Source organism: Rhincodon typus, chromosome 19 (assembly GCF_021869965.1).
Source record: "Rhincodon typus isolate 14 chromosome 19, sRhiTyp1.1, whole genome shotgun sequence".
NCBI lineage: Eukaryota > Metazoa > Chordata > Chondrichthyes > Orectolobiformes > Rhincodontidae > Rhincodon > Rhincodon typus.
The window spans coordinates 45,315,083-45,337,359 of NC_063350.1; positions in this window are offsets into that span (position 1 = coordinate 45,315,083).

Genomic DNA, 22,277 nt, shown 5'->3' on the forward strand with positions numbered 1-22,277 from the left:
CAGCTCTACACCTTGTTATCTCAGATTCTCCAGCATCTGCAGTTCCTACTATCTCTCACAGACATTTAACTAACTCTTGGCCATCGTTCTGCAGAAATTATTCTTAGATTTGCAAAGTATCTGCTACGGATTCACCAAAATCTTTACTGGGTACCACAGACTAATGGCTAGAAACTGTCAGGCCTAAAAATACACACAGTAGGATGGTGGCAGGGGTGATTGGCGACATGGAAAAAATTCACTCCATAATTGTCAAACACCCAAAAAATTAAACCATGGGGGCAAATGATAGGAGGACTCGATGAAGGGTCCAGGCCTGAAACATCGACTCTGCTACTCCTCTGATGCTGCTTGACTTGCTGTGTTCCTCCTTGCTGTGTATCAACTGCTTAAAATGTTCTAGCTTTGTGCACGTGTGATGGAAAGACATTAGTTATGACCTCGACAGTCTGTGCATTTAGGGTCATGGTGTTTTACTGGACAATAATGCATCAGTTATTTTGAAATTTACCATTTTTGCTGATATATGCCTGTCGTCTTACACCAACTTTAAATGTTATTCTTCATAGGAATTTAATGCATTCCTTGTGTGAGGTTTGATGTTGATTTCACCATAAGAAACAAACTAATTGACTGTTTCAGTGTGGTCTCCTGTGGGATAACTGAATGTCTGATGACCCCCCAGCTCACCCTAACATAGATAGAGTACACCACAGGCATCAGTGCTTTGTCCCAGCCTTGGGAGCAATGGCTAAAGCCATAAAAATAATTTGACTCTAGTCTCGATCATCCATTGTCCCTCACATCCCAAAGGATTTAAGCTGATTCTCCTTGGTGATTTGAATTGCAGAAGACAACAACCTCTGAAAAGGTCTTATTGGCAAGGAAGGCAAACAACAAGTGATTCCTTGTCTTGAATAAATGCCAAGAGTATGAGCTGGTCATAAACAACAGGCTACTTGGTCAGAGAGACAATATCATGGCATCACCCTCTCTCTAGACCTTAGCATCTCCTTGACTCTTTCATCATCTGAGCAAGTGACCATAAGGATGTTGACATCACCCAGTCCATGTCAGGAACCATTAACTGTTGGCCCAACCATGACCCATCTGGCCTAAAAGCAGCAGTGGCTGTTGGGAATTCAGTATCGACGGACTCAAGGCCTCTGCAGAGAAAGGCTTACTCTGTCAATGCCTCACAGCCAAGGTGGCAACACTCAATGAACAGAAACCATCAAATGTCCACAGTGTCTGGTCCAACCTTAAATCTATCAACAACAGCCCTGAAAAGGAGACTCTATGTTTGCCTACTATGAAATATCACAACTGTTTTCACAAGAATGACCAGGAGATCAATAACTACTAAATCACAAGCATGAAGCGTTTGTGACTTGGACCCACCACCCATATTTACTGGAATGATGCAGGTCTATGCAGAAATGAAAGGCAAGGTCCACAAAATTCAATTGCCCAAAGAACAAATCATGATTGGAAAGAGTGCAAGTATGTCACATTTGAATATGACATATGGATTCTTCAGTGTAGTCAAGACCATCTCAAAACATTCATATTCATAGGCTGGAGCAAAAGAATCAGTTTTTTTTTTGAAAGCAGTGGAAAATTAATTATAGCAGTTTAATTAACAGAGGAATAATAACATCAGTACTTAATGCAATATTGCGTTACATTTTGATTGAAGTTGTAACAAAAATAACTTCACACAACAGAAATCAAAATAAAATCTCACAATTTTCTGGAATTGGAGAACAATTGGTGTAACACAAGGATCTGTTCTGGGTCCTCTTCTGTTTGTGATTTTTGTAAACGATTTGGATGTAGGAATGGAAGGGTGGATTAGTAAGTTCGCGGACAATACAAAGGTGGGTCAAGTTGCGGATAGTGCAGAGGGCTGTTCTAGGTTACAAAGGGACATTGATAGGATGCAGAGCTGGGCTGAGAAGTGGCAGATGGAGCTTAACCCTGAAAATTGTGAGGTGATTCATTTTGGAAGGGCAAATTTGAAAGCAGAATACAGGGTTAACGGAAAGATTCTTGTTAGTGTGGAGGAGCAGAGGGATCTTGGGGTTCATATCCACAGTTCCCTGAAAGCTGCCACCCAGGTGGATAGAGTTGTTAAGAAGGCGAATGGTGTGTTAGCTTTCATTAATAGAGGGATTGAGTTCAAGAGCCGTGAAGTTATGCTCCAGTTGTACAAAAGCCTGGTTCGGCCACATCTAGAGTATTGTGTCCACTTCTGGTCGCCTCATTACAGGAAAGATGTGGAAGCCTTGGAAAAGGTGAAGAGGAGATTTACCAGGATGTAGCCTGGAATGGAGGAAAGGTCTTACAAGGAAAGGTTGAGAGAGCTAGGGCTTTTCTCTTTAGAATGACAAAGGATGAGAGGTGACTTGGTAGAGGTGTCCAAAATGATCAGAGGTATAGATAGAGTGGACAGCCAGAGACTTTTTCCTAGGGTGGACGTAACTAATACAAGGGGGCATAGTTTTAAAGTGCGTGGAGGTAGATATTGGGGAGACGTCAGAGGAAGGCTCTTTACTCAGAATGGTCGGGGCGTGGAATGCATTGCCGGAGAGCATAGTGGAGTCGGCCTCATTAGGGGCATTTAAGCGGCTATTAGATAGGCATATGGATGATAGTATAAGGTAGGGGTGGAGGTTAGATAGACCTTAGGTTTAGGGTAAAAGTTCGACACAACATTGTGGACCAAAGGGCCTGTACTGTGCTGTGCTGTTCTATGTTCTATTAACAAGTCAGACAGTAGTTGTAAAGTCAATGTGAATTAACATTTCAAATACTAACCCATAGTGCAAGGGAATTAGACTAAACAAAACAGGAGAAGGAAAGAGAAAATGATCAGAAGATCAGTTATGTCATCCATCCATTTCCTTCCATTTGATATGAACACCTAATTGCTGACCAGTTAAACATTTTTACTGTTTTAAAGTGAACATGATTAGCCGAACAAAAATCAGATTGACAGTTCTGAGGAAGCTTTGTAACGAATGTCAAAAATCACACAGAGAACCTACAAATTTAAATTAGAATGTAATCTTAGAGATGATGGTGTAGCCAAGCCCCACAGGGCTTCCTGTTGTTGGAATACAGGAAGCATTACTTCCTTTCATTGAGAGAAGCCAGCGTTCAGCGATAACACAGTGTGGGGCTGGATGAACACAGCAGGCCAGGCAGCATCAGAGGAGCAGGAAAGCCGACGTTTCGGGTCAGGACCCTTCTTCAGAAATCCTTTTTAACCTGCTATTCACATTTACCTCACCTTTGGTCTTGTTTCTGGGGCTCTCTTACCTGTCAGTCTTCAGTTCTCTGAGGTCTAAATTTCTATCTCTAGAGATTTCAACAGCTGTACTGTGTATTTCAGCATTCTCTCTCATCTTTTTCTTCAATGATGATAATGCCATGTCTGCCTGAGGCTTAGAAGAATTTAATGCTGTAAAAGATCATGTAGTAGTGCTTCTTATAGATAGCCCACATGTAAAACATCACTCCTTGGCTGCAAGACATGACAGCAGTGCACGTATGCGTTTGCATTGCTGAAATTCCTTGGTTAAGTTATGGCTCATAATCATTAGTAAAAAGTGTCAACTGTATCCCAAATCCCTCATTTCAATCGCAATCAATCCACTCACCTCTCCATAGGATATTGGAGCAGGCAACAATGATTTCTAAGATGGTTTGATTCCCCATTGGCTAATGCAACAACTTAGTGAACTGATACAAAGTAGTGTCATTGAGAACAAGACATTGGCACATAAAGTTAACATTGTGCATCAATGATTGACTGATGTTGTGCTCTGACTAAAATGTACAGGATACTGGCAGTGCAGAGTGACAGCAGTATGGAGGACTGGTGTAAAACAATACTAATAAATCTTTTCTGCTCTGTCTTCAATGTATTCACAGCCATATAATATGGCACCTAGAACTGTCCACAAAACTCCAACTGAGGTCTAACAAGTGTCTTATCATCTGCTTAAACTTTATGCTCTGCGTTAAATTCCAGGATACTCTTTGCTTTGTTATTGATCATTCCCACCTTCAATAATTTGTGTACGTATACACCTAGGTGTTTCTGCACCCCTTTGGAATTGTAGTCCTTTTGTTATATTGTCTGTCCATGTTCTTCCAACCAAAATGAATCATCTTATTCCTTGCGGTATTGAACATCATCTTCTTCTACTTATCCACTCATTCCACCAACTTGTCTATGCTCACTTGGAGTTCCACAGTCTCCTCCTCCCAGTTTATAATACTTCCAAGTTTTGTATCATCCACAGGCTTTGAAATTGGCTCTTGCACTCCAAGATCTAGATTAATATATATTCTTATATCCAGAAAAGCAAGGGTGTCAATACTGCTGCCTGGGGACTTCCAGTACAAGCCTTCCTCCAGCCTGAAAATATTCATTGACCATTAGTCTCTGCTTCCTGTCATTCGGATAATTTTGCTACTGTTCTCTTTAATTCCATGAGGTACAACTTTTTTCACTAGTCTGTTATGTGACACCGTATCAAATGCTGTCTGGAAATCCATGTATAGCACATCGACAGTGTAACCCTAATCGACACTTTCTTTTTCCTGTTCACAAAACTCTAGCAGGTGAGTTAAATATAATTTCCTCTTTAGAAATCCATGCTGATTCTTAGTAATCTAATTATCCTTTTCCATGTGGCTACTCACTCTATCCCAAATAATTGTTTCTAGAAACATCCCCACCATTGAAGTTAAACTTATTGGTCTATCTCTGACTGTCTTGGCTTATCCTTACAATCTGTTTTGAATAATGATACGATGCTTGCAATTCTCCAGGACAGTCAGGGACAATTGAAAGATAATGACCAGCGCCTCAGTAATTTCCACTCTCACTTCCTTCAATATCCTTGGATGCATTTCATCCAGATCTGGAGCCTTGAAAATCTTAAATACTAACTGTCTATCCAACATTTCTTCCTCATTAATTTTGAAAACTTGTAATGAGAGAGTGTCCTCTTCTGTCAGCATGGTCTGGGTATTGTCTACCTACTTAGTAATTACAGCTGTGATGCATTCATTTAATATCTTAATCATAGCTCTGCCACTGTGCATAAATCCCCTTTTTGGCCTCTTCCCCTTTTTACCACTCTTCTCTAAGTTACATGCATATAGGAAATGGCTGTAGAGTGACAGAGCGACAGTTGTGCAATTAGTTGCTGTGAGCTTGCATTTTAAGTGTAATATTTATGTGAATAGATCTTAAAGCATTTTTTTTTTACTTTTCACAGGTCATGAAGAATTTGCTAATTGATTCTAGATTTCAATACTTATAACGTTACCTATTTCCAAACTGGTTTTCCCAAATGTATATATTTCAAATTATTTTCCAAGTTCCTCACCCAGTTTGTTTCAAAGACTGCACTTCCTCTGGCTGAAAAGAATGGAAAAGATGCAATGGAGGAGTGATGGTGGAGAAATGTCTGTTAGAGCTTCTGTTGTTGGGACAATGCTGTGGAGTGATCACTGAAGGGTGGAGATGGTGTTCAGGTAACGTGGACACTGTACTGTATGAATAATATTCATGACAGCAACTGTGATGGTGTAGTAGTGTTGAGTAGGGTTGTCTGATTGTGAGCGATAAAGATGAGAGGTGGTGGAGGGATATATCTTGGGCAGCAGTGGAGATGGTGCTCAGTAGAATGCAATTGCAGGAGGGCAGCACACAGATCAGTGGTTGCAAGGGAAATGAATAGAGTAAGATTGTTGAACTATTACTCCTTGTTAGTCAGAGGCTGCAGAGAGATTGAGAGAGAGAGGAGTACCAGCCGCCAACATCACTTTTGGGAGGTACTGAATGCAAAGGTGCTGACACGAAGAAAGAAGCAGCTTGTGAACTAAAAATGACCTGAATAAAAACCAAAAGAACTGTAGATGCTGTAAGTCAGGAACAAAATCTTTGAAGGAAAAAACAGGGTTAATGTTTCGGGTCCGGTGACCCTTCCTCAGAACTTTTTGTTGTTGTTGTAAAAATGACCTGAGCCCAGGTACTAGTTTAAGCCAATTTAAACCAATTTGAATTAACTTAGTTTTGCAAAAAAAAAAAATAAGTTAAGGTAATGCAAAAGCCTTATTTTGGATGAGAAATAATGAGGTAATGCTACGTAAGTCTCTGAGCCAGGGCCAATAAGGTAAAGTCATGCAATAAGTGAATTAGCCTGAGTCAATGAGAAAGGGACAACACAACTCGAGAGAGATAAGAGAAAGGATAAGAAGACGACTCTCAGGCATGAAGCCAGTGCAAACTCCAGAGACCAACCATCACAGAAGCAGACCCTATGTCAAGGACGTGGTGATGATACCGAGTACAGGGCCTGGCCAGCGTCAGCCCTCATTAGCAGCAGCAGCTATCCAGATCGGGTATTAGGTTTTATGTTCTGTAACTACTTGGGGAGTGTCAGAGGACCCTAATGGGTGTATAAATAGGTTCTCGTTCAGTTTGTTGAAAAATATGTAAGGTCTAGTTTGTAATAAAACATATAGACAACTCGTGTCTTGTTGAACACATTAATAAAGTAATTTGTGAAGTTACGCGAATTGACTCCTCTCTGTATAAGTCGATAACCGGAGCCAGTGCTCTCCAGGCTCCAACATTTCTCCTTTTAACCCACATGCAGTGCTACAGAGGTATGTACTAATGTATAAACTTACAAAGTAGGAGCAGAAGTAAGCCATTTGGATATTTGATAAGTCTGTGGCTGATCTATTAGTGTTTTGTTTTCCACATTCACATCTACTCCTGATAGACTTTTATCCCCTAGCCTGGCAAGATCTCTCTATCTCCACCTTAAGAATGTTTAAGAATGACCCCACCTCTACTGCATTCTAAGGCACAGAGTTCCAATGTTATATAGCTCTCTGAGAGAAAGTAATTCTCTTCATTTATGTCCTAAAACTGTGACTCCTAATTTTAAAAAAAGACCCTCTAGTTCTGAATTCACCCAAAAGAGTATCATTTCCACATCCACCATTAGGATCATATATACTTCAATCAATTCACCTCTCACTCTTCTAAACTCCAGTGGAAAGAAGCCCAGTCTGTCCTACCTTTCCTCATAAAACAACACTCTCATTCCAGATATCAATCTCCTAAAATATTTCCCAAGTTAGCATAGTGAATGGTTTGGAGGGAAAATTACAGGTGATGGAGTTCCCATATATCTGCTTCCCTTGTCCTAGGTAGCATTTATCATGGGCTATGGAGATGTTTAAGGAGCATTGGTGACTTTCTGCAGTGCATCTACATTCCTACTATTGTGTGTCAATGGTGGAGGGAATGAACATTCGTATATATCATGCCAATAAAGCAGGCTGCTTTGTCGTGGATGGTGTCAAGCCTCTTGAGTGTTATTGAAGCTGCACTCATTTCAGGGAAGTGGGGAGTATTCCACCAAACTCCTGACTTGTGCATTGTAGATGGTTGACAGATTTTGGAGAGTTGGGTGCTGAATTATTTACTGCAGGATTCTTAGCTCTTGTAGCCACTGTAATTAAATGGCTAATCCAATTCTGTTCCTCATCAATGTTAAAGGCCAGGGTGTTGTTAATGGGGGATTCAGTGATCATAATGACATTGAATGTCAAGGACCAATGGCAAGATTCTCTCTTTTTGGAAATGGTCGGTGATTACCTTTCACTTTATTTCACGCAAATGTTGCTGGTCAAACCAAAGCTGAATATTGACAAGATCTGGCTGCATTTGGATATGAACTGCTTCAGTATCTTTCCAGTTGAAAATGGCGCTGAACATTGATGATTGCACAGTGAATGTCCCCACTTTTGACCTTGTGACAGAGGGAAACTCGTTCATGAAGCAGCTGAAGAATTGTAGTTTCGTGATGTCACACCCTGTCACGTGGCCTTGATGTCAAGGGCAAACAGTCCCACCTTACCCCTGGAATTCAGTGTTTTTGTCCACATTTGAATGTAATGCCATTCACCTTACCTTATGCTTTACACTTGAGCAGAAATTATTGCTTTAAAGATATATTTATAACTGTCTTGATTTCAAAATTTGGTCTGTAACTTGGTGCTTGGTATTTTCATGTGGTAGTGATCTTTGGCACTTATTGCATTAAAGTACGGTCAATGTGCAAGGTTAAGTGAAACAGAATTTCCTAGTTCCTACATTTTTAAACTATGCATTTTAACTTAGCAAAATAGCATATTTTGCCTTTTGATTTGGAACTCAATGAAGTAACTCTTTAATTGAAGTCATACACAAAAATGACTCAAGCTGCCAGTTACTCTCCTATTCCTGCAACCAACCGCTCACCTCGTCCTTGCCACAACAAAGCCACACTTCAGCTAACTAGCTCCCCAGGAAAGAACAGAAAAGATGTAACCACCTCACACTTCATGTTAGAAAATAACCTTAAATTTCTTGTTATCAGCCAAACTGTAAATTGGTTGAACTAGTGAGCCTCCAGGGAAATAAGTCCTTGAATGATAGGTTGGAATGCATTCTACAAAACCGGTCAGCACTGAGATTATTGTTTTGTGGTCAGAGCAGTAGTTGTTAAGCAAACTTGAGCCAGAGAAAAATAAATGTCAATCATAGACACGATTTACCTGTAATTCAGACAAGTAGCTTGACATTAAAGTACAGCAAGAAGAGAAAGAAGAGAAGATTGAGAGAGAAGCAAAGTGATACTATTTGTCACTTTATCCAGATCACCAAAGCTGGAAGACGTCCTCCCTACTGGATGATAAGTGGAGCCTCCCTACCTTGGGTAAGTGACAGAATACTACTGAGGCAAGTAAGTTCATGGTTTCATAATCTAGTTTGTGAAAGGCAACACAGCAATTTTATATGCCTCAAGGTTTTACAGTAAAGATATGGAATGATTTAGACTTAAGTTTAATCCAACTGACTACTGGATTGTTTTTGGCACCATGTGGGAAATGTACCATTCAGTATTCCCAAGATAAATGATATCATTTTGCAGTTATTAAATTCTTTAGTGCGGTTCCTGATGCATGTCCCTGGCTTTATAATGACACATTGATAAATAAAAGATAGAGTGAGGTGAGGCCATTTGTTTTCGACTGCTATCTGACAATAGTGGAGACTGGGGACCTACAGGTAGGAACAAAGCTATTTCACAGGCCACAGCCACAAAAAGTTTTATCATTTGGATGATCTCATCCAAGAAACGTTCTTGTAGTGACATGGTCACTAGTTTAAGGTGTTAAAATTGGGATTCTGACTGAATGATAATGGGATATACACCCCCTTGCTTTTAAGGTTCAAATAAATTAGCAACTGGCATTAAGCCAATTTTTTTTTTACTTTACTTAGAGGAACGTAAATATTTGACATTGGGAAAAATGGAGTAGGGAAGGCTTTTGTTCAAAATATTTACAGAATATTTTTGTTTCTAAGCCGAGCCAAACACGACTTTTTGTGAAACTTGAGAGGGTGCAGAAAAGGTTCATAAGGATGTGCCAGTGTTGGACAGTTTGAGCTTTAGGGAGAGGCTGAATAGGCTGGGGCTATTTTCGCTGGAGTGTCGGAGGCTAAGGGGTGACCACATAAAGGTTTATAAAATCATGAGGGGCATGGTTAGGGAGGATAGTCAAAGTCTTTTTCCCAGGGTAGGGCAGTCTGAAACTAGAGGGCATAGGTTTAAGGTGAGAGGGGAAAGATTTAAAAGGGATGTAAGGAGCAACTTATTCATGCAGAGGGTGGTGCGTTTATGGAATGAACTGCCAGAGGAAGTGATGGAGGCTGGTACAATTACAATTTAAAAGGCATCTGGATGGATATAGGAATAGGAAGGGTTTAGAGGGATGTGGGTCAAATGCTGGCAAATGGGACTAGATTACTTTGGGATATCTGATTGGCATGGACAAGTCAGACTGAAGGGTCTGTTTCAATGTTGTACAAATCTATGACTGCCCATACACCCTCTACAGTAGGAAAGAACAAACATTGAGTTTGGAGAATGCTACATTACTGTTACCTCTTTATAACTGTGTTTAACTTATGCCTTAGAAACCTGACTCAGTTATAAATTAGTCCTAATCCAACCACATTTGATATTTGTGGTGCAGCTACTTTTCAAACTGCTTGCTGGGTCAGATGGGAATGAATCCTGTCTTTCCCAGTTGCAAACTCACAACCTAAGAACAAAAGAAATCCTGCCAGGACATGGGAATCATGATTTGGAACCTCCATGTGGCCCTTTAGATCAGGACAGCATCCAAAGTTTGTGTGACTAGTATGAATCCTCTTGCCAGAATACGATCCCATACTCTTAATTCCTCCACCTCCACTGTATCTGCTCCCAAGATGAAGCATTCTGCTCCCAAACATCCCAGATGTCGCCCTACTTCAAGGACCGTAACTTCCCCACTCCAGTGATTCACAATGCCCTCAACCACATCTCTTGCATTTCGTGCACTTCTGCCCTCAAACCATCTCACCCCCCTCCCCCCCACCAACAAAAATGAGGACAGAGTCCCCCTGGTCCTCACATGCCACCGCACCAACCTCCACATCCAGTGCATCATCCTCCGTCACTTCCGCCACCTGCAATCCAACCCCACCCCCATCTGCCTTTCATGGGACTGCTCACTCCGTGAATCCATCATCCACTCCACCCTCCCCACCAACGTCACCACACCCGGCACCTTTCCCTGCAACCGCAGGAGCTGCTACACTTCCCCTATCATCTCTGTTCAAGCCCTAAAACAATCTTTCCAAATCCAACAGGGATTCACCTGTACATCCTTCAACCTGGTCTACAGTATCCGTTGCTCCCGATGTGGCCTCCACTACATCGGTGAGACCAAGCGCAGACTCAGTGACCGGTTCGTGGAGCATCTGCGCTCTGTACGTGATAATCAACAACACCTTTCAGTTGCTAATTCTACTTTAACTCCCCCTTCCACTCCCTGGGTGACATGTCCATCCTGGGCCCCCTCCAGTGTCACAATAACACCACACGCAAACTGGAGGAACAACACCTCATATTCCACCTTGGGAGCTTACAGCCTGATGGTCTCAACATGGAATTCACCAGTTTCAAAATCTTTCCAACCCCCGGCTTCATCCCATGTCCAACCTTCCCTCTCATCCCCGCCTCCTCGACCTGACACAACCTGTCCACCTGCTCTCCCACCTATCCGCTCCACCATTCCCACTGACCAACCTCCACCTATCACCATCCCATCTACCTTCCCCCAGCCCCACACCCCGTCCCTCAATTTATTTCCCAGCTCCCTTTCCCCTCTCCAGTCTCGATGAAGGGTGTAAACCCGAAACATTGATTTTCCTGCTCCTCTGATGCTGCCTGACCTGCTGTGTTCCTCCAGCTCCACACTGTATTGACTCCAAAGTTTGTGCATCAACCTCATCTGATTGATTGTGGTGCTAGCTGGTGCATCTCCAGTGTCAATCAGCACTCCTCCAGACTGTAGCTCAGACCTGTACACAGCAGGAAAACCCAGTAACATTGTTCACCGATTACATTGACCATCACCACTTAGTTGTCCCTGAACCTTCCCCGTATTGTGACCAGAGTGAGCTTGACTTGTTGACTTGTCTTGACACCTTTCTGAAGCACAACAGGACACCCCCCCATCCCTCCCACCACCCAGTGTTTGTACTGGTACTATCACTATGACTACTCCCTCAGTGACTGAATAAAATGAGGCCAATTCTCAGACTTGAACTGCTCAAGTCCATAACATGGACTGCCTGTTGAGAAATTCCCCGATTGTGTGACCCACACCCCTGGACTGACTGTGACCCATCATCCAGAGTGATCTGGCAGGACAACACTGACTGATAGTGGTCCATTCCAGTGAAGCCTTTTGCAACAGCCAGTACCCTGATGGGCTCTCAAACAAAACTCAGATGGCTTTCATAATGAAGACAGAAAGTGCTGGAGAAACTCAGCAGGTCTGGCCTCATCTGTGGAGAGAGAACACCATTAACATTTTGAATCTAATATGACTCTTCTTTAGAACAGCTGACAGAATTTATTTGATTTCTAGGTTTGACGATGGCCCAATTTCCATACTACAATGATGTAGATCTCCAGACTTGCATTCAGCAGATGTTGGCCAATCCTCTGAGATGAGAAATGGCCAGGCTCCTGGACTGACTCTGGTTGTTGCACCTGACTGACGGGGGTCTTCCCTCTGCCCATTTACACTCGCCTTCCCATTGACTTTCCCCACATTGGCCCTCTCTCCAAGCACATGGGACCCATCTAGCACCTCTGATGCTTACACAGCATTGCGACATATGGTGACATACCAACACGTTCTTAGTGTTGTTAATTTTACTGTTTCCGAGAACCATAAGCTTCCTTACCCTTCCCTGGTGCTAAGCCACTATTTGAAAGCCAGAGGTTACCTGCCTGTCCAATTATGTTAAAGCAATAACTAAAAGTCAGAGATGGCCTGTTTGCCCATGTTCACAAGTGCTCCGTTTAAGCCATCAGATAATTACAGACTGGAAGTACCCTGAAGGATGTGCATCGCAAGTCCCAACACACTGACTATACAGTAACTGCCCAGAAAGTTTAAAGTTACAATGGGGAGTTATCCAGCATCTAGAAGCCTCTGAAAAAAAATTGCCAACTGTGCTAGAGTCAGAGACTTTGGAAGGTTTTAACATAAGAAGAACTAAGAACATAAGAACTAGGAGCAGGAGTAGGCCGTCTGGCCCTTCGAGCCTGCTCCACCATTCAATAAGATCATGGCTGATCTTTTCATGGACTCAGATCCACTTACCCGCATTCTCACCGTATCCCTTAATTCCTTTATTGTTCAAAAAAAATCTACCTTTCTTTTAAAAACGTTTACTGAAGTAGCGTCAACTACTTCACTGGACAAGGAATTCCATAGATTAACAACCCTCTGGGTGAAGAAATTCCTTCTCAATTCAGTCCTAAATCTGCTCCCTCTAATCTTGAGGCTATGCCCCCTTGTCCGAGCTTCACCTGCCAGTGGAAACATCCTCTCTACTTCTATCTTATCTATTCCCTTCATAATTTTATATGTTTCTATAAGATCCCCCCTCAATCTTCTGAATTCCAATGAATATAATCCCAATCTACTCAGTCTCTCCTCATAAGCCAACCCCCTCAACTCCGGAATCAACCTAGTGAACCTCCTTTGCACCCCCTCCAGTGCCAATACATCCTTTCTCAAGTAAGGAGACCAAAACTGCACACAGTACTCCAGGTGTGGCCTCACCAGCACCTTGTACAGCTGCAACATAACCTCTCTGCTTTTAATCTCAATCTCTTTAGCAATGAAGGACAAAATTACATTTGCCTTCCTAATTACTTGTTGTACCTGCAGATTCATGCACAAGGACACCCAGGTCCCTCTGCATAGCAGCATGCTGCAACTTTTTACCATTCAAGTAATAATCCTTTTTACTATTACTCCTGCCAAAATGTATGACCTCACATTTATTTACATTGTATTCCACCTGCCAGACCTTTGCCCACTCACTCAATGTATCTATGTTCCTCTGCAAAGTTTCACAGTCCTCTGCACACTTTACTCTGCCACTCATCTTAGTGTCATCTGCAAACTTTGACACCCTACACGTGGTCCCCAACTCCAAATTATCTATATAAATTGTAAATAATTGCGGTCCCAACACCGATCTCTGAGGCACACCACTAGTCACTGACTGCCAGCTAGAATAGCACTCATTTATCCCCACTCTTTGCTTCCTGTTAGTCAATCCATCCTCTATCCATGCTAATACTTTACCCTTAATGCCATGCATCCTTATCTTATGCAGTAGCCTCTTGTGCGGCACCTTGTCGAAGACCTTTTGGAAATCTAGGTACACTACATCCACTGGGTCCCCATTGTCCACCTTGCTCGTAATCTCTTCATAGAATTCCAAAAGATTTGTCAAGCATGACCTGCCCTTCATGAACCCATGCTGAGTCTGCCCAATGGGACAATTTCTATCAAGATGCCTTGCTATTTCTTCCTTGATAATAGACTCAAGCATCTTCCCCACTACAGAGGTTAAGCTAGCCGGTCTATAATTCCCCAACTTTTGTCTACTTCCCTTTTTAAACAGTGGCATCACATTTGCTGTTTTCCAATCTGCTGGGACTGCCCCAGAGTCCAGCGAATTTTGGAAAATTATCGCCAGTGCACCTGCTATTTCTCCCGCCATCTCTTTTAGTACCCTGGGATGCATTCCATCAGGGTCAGGAGACTTATCAACCCTTAGCTCCATTAGCTTGCCCAACACTACGTCTTCCGTAATTATGATTGTTTCCAGGTCCTCACCTACCTTCGTCTCTTTGTCAATTACTGGCATGTTATTAGTGTCCTCCACTGTGAAGACCGATACAAAATACCTGTTCAATGCCTCGGCCATTTAATCATATCCCATAACTAAATTCCCCTTCTCATCCTCAAAGGGGCCAATGTTTACTTTAGCCACTCTTTTTCGTTTTATATATTTATAGAAACTTTTGCTATCTGTCTTTATATTCTGTGCTAGTTTTTTCTCATGTTCTATCTTACTTTTCTTTATAGCTCTTTTTGTGGCTTTCTGTTGACCTTTAAAGTCTTCCCAATCTTCTAGTTTCATGCTGTTTTTGGCCACTTTGTATGCTTTCTCTTTCAATTTGATAGCCTCCCTTATTTCTTTAGACACCCATGGCAGATTACCCCTTTTCTTACAGTCCTTCCTTTTCATTGGAATATACTTTTGCTGAGAACTTTGAAAAGTTGTTTTGAAAGTCCTCCACTACTCGTCAACTGTCCCACCATAAAATCTTTGTTTCCAGTCTACTTTAGCCAAGTCCTCCCTCATTCTATTGTAGTTCCCCTTGTTCAAGCACAGGACCCTGGTATTGGATTTTGTCTTCACACTCTCCATCTGTATTCTAAATTCAACCATACTGTGATCACTCCTTCCAAGAGGATCCCTAACTATGAGGTCATTAATTATTCCTGTCTCATTACACAGGACCAGATCTAGGATAGCTTGCTCCCTCGTTGGTTCCATTACATACTGTTCAAGAAAACTATCACGGATACACTCAACGAACTCCTCCTCAAGGCTACCCTGACCGAGCTGGTTCGACCAATCTATATGTAGGTTAAAATCCCCCATGATAATTGCCGTACCATTTTTGCAGGCATTAGTTATTTCTTTGTTTATTGCCCGCGCCAATGTGATGTTATTATTTGGTGGCCTATAGACTACACCTATCAGTGACTTTTTCCTCTTAGAATTTCTAATTTCCACCCAAATGGATTCAACCTCATTCTCCATAGAACCTATATCATCTCTCAGCACCGCCCTGATGGCGTCCTTGAATATTAGAGCTACACCACCTCCCTTACCTTCCTGTCTGTCCTTCCGAATAGTCTGGTACCCTTGGATATTTAACTCCCAGTCGTGACCATCCTGTAACCATGTCTCCGTAGTGGCCACCAAATCATATTCATTCATGATGATTTGTGTCGTTAACTCATCAACCTTGTTACGAATGCTACGAGCATTCAGGTAAAGTGCCTTTATGCTAGCTTTCTTACCCTCATGATTTCCAACATCTCTAATGATATCTCCTGAGTTATCCTTCCTTTTTGCTTCTTTCATAGTCTGCCTTGAACTTAAACCCTCCTGCACACATGCTAACCTGCTGCTTACCTTTTTATTTACCATCATACTCCCTGTCGTTTTCCCTTTCCCTACCCCCCAACTCACTAGTTTAAAGTCCTAGTGACCACCCTATTTATCCTTTTCGCAAGAACACTGGTTCCAGATCAGTTCAGGTGGAGACCGTCCCATTGGTACAGATCCCTCCAGTTCCAAAACTGATGCCAATGCCCCATGAAATGGAACCCCTCTTTCCCACACCACTCCCTTAGCCACGTGTTTACTTCCGTAATTTTCTTATCCCTAAGCCAATTTGCACGTGGCTCGGGCAGTAATCCGGAGATTATGACCCTCGAGGACCTGTTCCTTAATTTCGTTCCTAGTGCTTGATAATCCCCAAACAGGTCCTCCATCCTAGCCTTGCCTATGTTGTTAGTCCCAACATGGACCACAACAACTGGATCCTCCCCCTCCCGCTCCAATATCCTTTCAAGCCGGTCAGAGATGTCCTGCACGCTGGCACGGGCAGGCAACACACCATGCGGGACTCCTGATCCAGCTTGCAAAGAATACTATCTATCCCCCTAACTATAGAATCCCCTATAACTACCACTTGTCTTTTTGCTCCCCCCTCTTGACTGGCCTTCTGCACCATGGTGCCGCGGTGAGCTGGCTCATCCTCCCCGCAGCCCTTTTCCTCATCCACACAGGGAGCAAGTATCTCGTACCTGTTGGATAAGGTCAAAAGCTGAGCCTCCTCCACTCCTGAACTCAGGATCCCCCTACCTGCCTCACTTGCAGTCACACCCTGTTGTTCCTGATCACTAACTGAATTTAATTACTTAATCAACCAGGTGGACTGCCTCCTGAAACAAAGCGTCCAGGTAACTCTCCCCCTCCCGGACGTGCCGCAGTGTTTGAAGCTCAGATTCCAGATCTTCAACTCTGAGCCGGAGTTCTTCCAGCAACCAACACGTGCTGCAGATGTGGTCACTGCCGTTCACAACGGGATCAGCCAGCCTCCACATCATACAGCTACAGCACATCACCTGCCCAGCCATCTCTACTTAGTTAATTACTTTATTACTTTATCTCAATTTATGAGTTAAATACTTTCTAATACTTCTCTGCTATGGTCTTTTTAAATAACCAATTAATAGATAAATAAAAAAAGAAAGTAAATTTTTAACCAATTACACAATACAGAAGAAATAGAAAAAGTATAAAAATCTTACCTTACCAACACACCACAGAGTCCTTTTTTTTGGTTAGAGGAGGAGGGCGGGTGGGAGACACTACATGTTTAGTGTCTTGGGTTCAGCCGCTGCCCAAATATATTCCCGGCAGCCCCCTGGTCCTCGCTGTCGCCTCTCCCTCCGCTGCTGAAAAATGAAGACCTACTTAGTGTAATACTTAGTCAGGAAAAGATGTGGATTAAAAACTGCCTAAATCCTGGAAAATTATAAAAGTGATCTGCAATCACTCACACTGACTAAGGCACGCAAAATCCTCACCACAGACAGTCAAACCCAGACTACAGACAGCCTATTCCCTTGCCCACTTACTTTATCTTCATCAAATTCTCAGTGGGACCTTAAAACATTTTAGTTATTTGAATACAGCAGCTCGTGCTGTAAAACAAAGGGCGGTCTCTTGTGCTGAGTGGATTCCCAGTTTCTGTCCAAGATTGGAGGCATCCAGAACAGACCAAACTCAGACATCAGGCTATACAAATCCCAGACAATTGAAAGAGGTACACAGTTTTTAGAAGGATTCCTGTTGGTCAGATTTGTTCTGATGGTAATCAGAAAATCTGGACAATAATCTAAAAACTTAAATGAAAAGTCATCATTATATTTTACATTATCATATATATATAAATTTTTGTGCTGTCCTAAGGTAAAAAGCATAAGCATGAAGGAGCATTGATGAGTTAAAATGTACATGTTATGGTACTGTAGTTCCTAAAACAGCAAGTACTGCAATTTGTTCACCATATCAAGGAAGATATGCTCGTATAACATATAGTATGTCAAATAAAAACAACACAGGCTAGCATTATCTTAACAGTTATATATGAAAAGGAAGCTCTCAATTTATAACATACATTGCCTGACAGGACATGCTTGTATATACTATCTCAGTCTATCTGATGAAAGGCTAATGCTTCTACCAACAAATAAGTATCTAAATTCCTTGACATTAATGCCTTTCTCGGTACAGAGATGGAGAGGGGGCAACTTCAGTCTGGAGAGCTGAATTCTGGACTTCTTGGAGGGCAGGCTGAATTTGGTGCAGGGCCTGATTAACATTTTTTTTGCCTGTAAATGGGAAATAGGCAATCAGATTGAGAAACCGAGGTCAATCTTTCAGCACTGAAAAGCGGTCAGCAAGAGTGGTGGAGTAATGTGAGTGGAATATTAGCGGAGAATGGTCACATAGTTCACAGGGATCAATGGTGATGGGAGATGGGGGTGAGGATGTCCTATTGGAGGTGGAATGTGTGTCAGCTGATCCTGCAGAGAGCGGTCTGATCATTAAGATTCAATCACGGCAGGATTAATGCGTTTTGCTGATGTATTGCAGGGAGCTGCTATTGATCCACATAGAAATTAAAGGGTTATAAACATGTTACAGTATGAAAGGAAGCCATTCGGCCTAACATATTTGTGCTTGAACTGTGCAGGAATGATCCAGTTTGATTCCTCCCCCCAACACTCCCACATCAACCACCGTTTCCCCACAGCCTTGCACATTTTTCTTTTTCAGATATTGCTGCCATTTTCTTCTGAATAATGGAATTTTCCCACACTACATGCTCAGATAATGGATTCTGGATCCTAACCATACATGGAGCAAAAATAGTTTTTGCTCATGTTGTCATTTTCCCTTTTGCCCATAACATTAAATCCTTAGGCTCTTGATTGTTCCACCAATGGGAACAGATTCTCCACATCGTCTCTATCTAATGATCCAGTCACTCCCAGCTCTGATCAGTTTTCAGGCTTCCTGTGGAATGGGACACCCAGTTGACCAGCAGTAAACTTGACTGATCTTTTTATGGATTCAGTTCCACTTACCCAACAGCTCACTGTAACCCTTAATTCCTTTACTGTTCAAAATCTTTCTATCTTTGCCTTAAAATCAATGAGGTACCTTCAAATGTTTCACCCGACAGGGAATTCCACAGATTCACAACCATTTGGTGAAGAAGTTCCTCCTCAACTCAGTCCTAAATCTGGACCCCCTTATTTTGAGTCTATGCCCACTAGTTCCAGTTTCAACCACTAGTGGAAACAACATCCCTGCTTCTACCTTATCTATTCTCTTACAATTGTATACGTTTCTATGAGACCCACCCCCATTCTTCTAAATTCCAATGAGTGTAGTCGCAGTCTACTCAATCTCTCCTCATAAGGCAACCTTCTCAACTCTGGAATCAACGTAGTGAACCTTCTCTGCACCCTCTCCAGTGCCAGTACATCCTTTCTTTAGTAAGAAGGCCAAAACTGTGCACAAGTACTCTAGGTGTGGTCTCACTAACACCCAATAAGGCTGTGGCATAACCTCCCTATTTTTAAACTCCATTCTCTGAACCATGAAGGACAATATTCCATTTGCCTTCTTAATTACCTGCTGCACCTGCAAACCAGTTTTTTTTGTGATTCATGTACAAGGACTCCCAACTCCTTCTGCATAACAGCATGGTGCAATTTTTCACCATTTAAATAGTAGTGCATTTTGCTGTTATTCCTACCAAAATGGATGAACTCATGCTTACCAACATTGAACTCCATCTGCCACACCCTTGCCCACTCACGTAACCTATCTATATCCCTCTGCAGACTTTCAGTGTCCTCTGCACACTTTGCCCTACCACTCATCTTAGTGTCATCTGCAAAATTTGACACACTACACTTGGTTCCCAACTCTAAATCATCGATGTAAATTATAAACATTTTCAGTCCCAACACTGATCCCTGAGGAACACCACTAGCCACTGATCACAAGCCAGAAAAGCACCCATTTATCCCCAGTCTTTGCTTTCAGTTAGTTAAACAAACTTCTGTCCATGCTAATACATTACACGTAACGCTGTGCACCTTTAACTTATACAACATTCTTTTGTGCGGCACCTTGTTGAATGCCTTCTGGAAATTCAGATACACCACATCCATCAGTTCCCTGTTGTCTACCCTGCTCATAATGTCCTCAAAAAATTCCAGTAAATTAGCTAAACATGATCTGCCTTTCATGAACCCATGCAGTGTCTGCCCAATGGGACAATTTCTAACCAGATGTCCTGTTATTTCTTCCTTGATTATAAATCCAAGTATTTTCCCCACTACAGAGGTTAAGTTAACAGAACTACAGTTACCCATCTTTTGTCTAACTTCTTTTTTAAACACTGGCGTCACACCTGCTGTTTTTCAATTTGCCAGAACCATCCCAGAGTCCACAAAATTTTGGTAAATTCCCACAAGAGCATTTGTTATTTCCCCCAACATCGCTTTAAGTATCCTGGGATGCATTCCATCAGGGCTAGAAGACTTGTCTACCCTTAGCTCCATTAGCTTGGCCAACACTACCTCTTTCATGATAATGATCATTCCTAGGTTCTCCCTTGCCATAGCCTCCTTGTCATCAATTACTAGCAGGTTACTGGTGTCTTCCACTGCGAAGACTAACACAAAATACCTGTTCAATGCCTCAGCTATTTCCTCATTTCCCGTTATTAAACACAGATCTGTCACGTTCAACTTCATTGAAATATTTAAATGAGGAATCCACCTCAGAGAGCAGATTAGGCACTCATTCCTCAATCTGTCTCCATTAAAAGTGAGAAGAGGGTTGGATTTCCCACATTTAAATGTTTAACACCCGATTACCTCTTGTACAACTCTTCCTGAGATGTTATTTTTTCAGCATTAGGAAAGTAATATTTATTCAAGTTAGTTTAGGCATAAGAATTTAAACTTCAGATGCAAAATTTCCAAATTTCAGTTTTTTTTGTTTATTTGCTTAGTGTAACATTTGTTGTAGTGACAACAGATGGATGGGTGCTGCAGTGGATCTGTATGAATTAAGCATCCTGTAACTGCTGTGCTAGTTCCATGAATGGAGCAGCGACAATGTTGCATTATGTCTTTAAATTAATATGTGGCTTAGCTTTACAAGAGAGACTAATGATATTATTAATGAGCGTGACCAGAGGATATATAAGGTATCAGACTCCATCTTAACTGGGACCACTTGAAGCATGGAAATATGCCATTCTTAGTAACTACGTAGCATAATGTTAGCCCAAACATGGATGTGCCAGCAAATGTCATCATTGTATACATTAATGAACAGTAGTAAATATTCTGTTGAATTCATCAATACCACATTATTCACACCCCAGTTTCCAATGCTATGTGGGACAACATGAGTATTGTTGCATCAGTTAAAGATACCTTGCTGGAACCAAAACACTGCAATTAAGTTTTGTTGATTAGTGCTTTTAATAAACATAATGATGTTTAATACTTGGCACCACAAAATGATTTTATTATAAACAAAGTTTTAAACCATTTTGTGATGTGTGTAATTTATTGTTCATTTGGTTTAGGTTAGTGAACAATCATTGTGATTATCACCTCCTGTCCACTCTTCAGCAAACCCCATCAAATGTTCTATGGCAGGACTCTAGGTGAAGGGTTGCTAACAACAGACCTACAGCTAATTAACATACTAACTCACTGTCAAGAATCATACATTGTAAAGAAGATAGGACCAACTTGTACACCAATAGGATTGGACAGAATGCTCAATTTACACCTGTCTTAATATTACTGTCTATTCGCTGCAACAAAGAGTAATTTTAGAATGAAATGAAACCAGTATTATATTCAATCCCTTCAGTTTCACGTTTGACAGGTTAAGTTCAAATAGTGCCCTTTATACGTTTTATTAAAGAGTAAATTGTGCCTGTGCTGAACTTAAAAAAACAAATCTTCTATAAGCCTTACAATAACAAGGACTCAAAGTTCATTTGTTTTTGTATGGAAACTAATCAGGATGCAAGTTCTTCAAAAATTATCTCTTCAGATTTTTACAGCTTTGCTTGTGTTCAGAGCGTTGTTAGTAATCCAAACTTGAAGCAGCCAATTTGTTCTTTTAACACCACACAATCTGACACTGAATCCTAAATTAATATTCAGAGCTATTACCAATTCTAAATAAAAGTGAGCTATTTCTAAATTTCTGTACTCAAGTTTCTGTACTGAAGCTATACAATTTCTTGGAACCAAGTGTCAGTAAAATTGAAATCTACTTGCAGAAACAAAATTGTGGCACTTTTTAAATTATATCTAATCTCCAGACATGTGCCAGAGACTGATTAGATTCGTGCAGACAGCAAAACAACATGATAATTGGAAAACATTTGATACTTGAATCAAAAGCATTTATAAGTTATGCTTGAATTAGGAATTGTTTACAAGTGTGTGAGATGTGGTTTTATATGTGAAACATCTGTGCTTCCATCAATAGCCTGCTTATCTCCTGAAAAGTGAATTATAGAATTGCAACAAGCAGCCAAGCTGAATGCAAAACCACAAATTCC